Here is a 962-nt window from a genome sequence, read left to right on the forward strand (position 1 = left end):
CAATTAAGTAATTTATTTATTTTGACAAAAACCGAAGTCCATAGGAGAGAGTTTCCAAGAAATACAATTTTCAGATTATTTCTCCTTYTCTACGCCACAGCATTTCATCATCCTCAATTGACTGAAATCAATACGAAATACTAAAAAGACATCCACGAATCAATTTTTATCCCCATTTTGTCACATCAAGGAAATAAAAAAAAGAGTCAGCGATGCAGAAAAATGCCRGAGAGTGAGGTGTTCGTTAACTTGAAGATCTCTTCCTTTAAAAAAAAAAAAAAAAGACCCCCAGCATTTACATTCCCCCTAAACCCTTGCCTTTCATTCCAAGCCTGCTTTCAATATCAAAGCTCCTTTTGAGAGCCTCTGGTGGAATGATAACAGAGAGAAGGGGACTTTAGTGAAAATGTAAGATCTTGAAAAAAGGGAGAAATAAGGAGGAGAGACGAAGACAAACAGAGAGGGAAGGAGGGAGGGAGTCGGAAAGACAGCATATCAATCGCCCCTTTAACTGACACGAGTATTCTGAAGCTTTTTTTAAATTTTTTTTATTTAAATATGTGAACACAATGCAGACAGTGTGATAAAACATCATTAGGCATCCATGAGAGAGAGTTTTTGGTGACAATAGAAGCCTTCTGTCAGATTTGTTGAGGATTACACACAGAGAGATGATAATACAACTTTTTTTTGTGTCCTTTCGATGACACGCGTGTACTTTGATGTGAGTCTGTGTGTGTGTGGTGTGAACATAAGTGTGCATGTTTATGTTCTCTGCCTTGCAGGAATGTGTGCAAGCTGCTGCACCTGGAAGCTGTTTGAGATAAACTCAGGCTGTTAGGGATTACTTGAGACGGAGCAACATGCATGCCAATCTGACTGCACATGTAGGTGTGTGTGTGTGTGTGTGTGTGTGTGTGTGTGTGTGTGTGTGTGGCCTGCAAAACTTCATTTAAATGGAC

At 39.3% G+C, this 962-nt stretch overlaps 1 protein-coding gene across 10 annotated transcripts in view; it reads right to left on the reverse strand.

Moving 5' to 3' along the window:
- Positions 1–962, reverse strand: part of rbms3 (RNA binding motif, single stranded interacting protein) — a 378,321-nt gene that overhangs the window by 159,231 nt on the left and 218,128 nt on the right. The gene's annotated exons all lie outside the window — the stretch shown is intronic.

Source organism: Austrofundulus limnaeus, unplaced genomic scaffold (assembly GCF_001266775.1).
Source record: "Austrofundulus limnaeus strain Quisiro unplaced genomic scaffold, Austrofundulus_limnaeus-1.0 Scaffold98, whole genome shotgun sequence".
Classification (NCBI taxonomy): domain Eukaryota; kingdom Metazoa; phylum Chordata; class Actinopteri; order Cyprinodontiformes; family Rivulidae; genus Austrofundulus; species Austrofundulus limnaeus.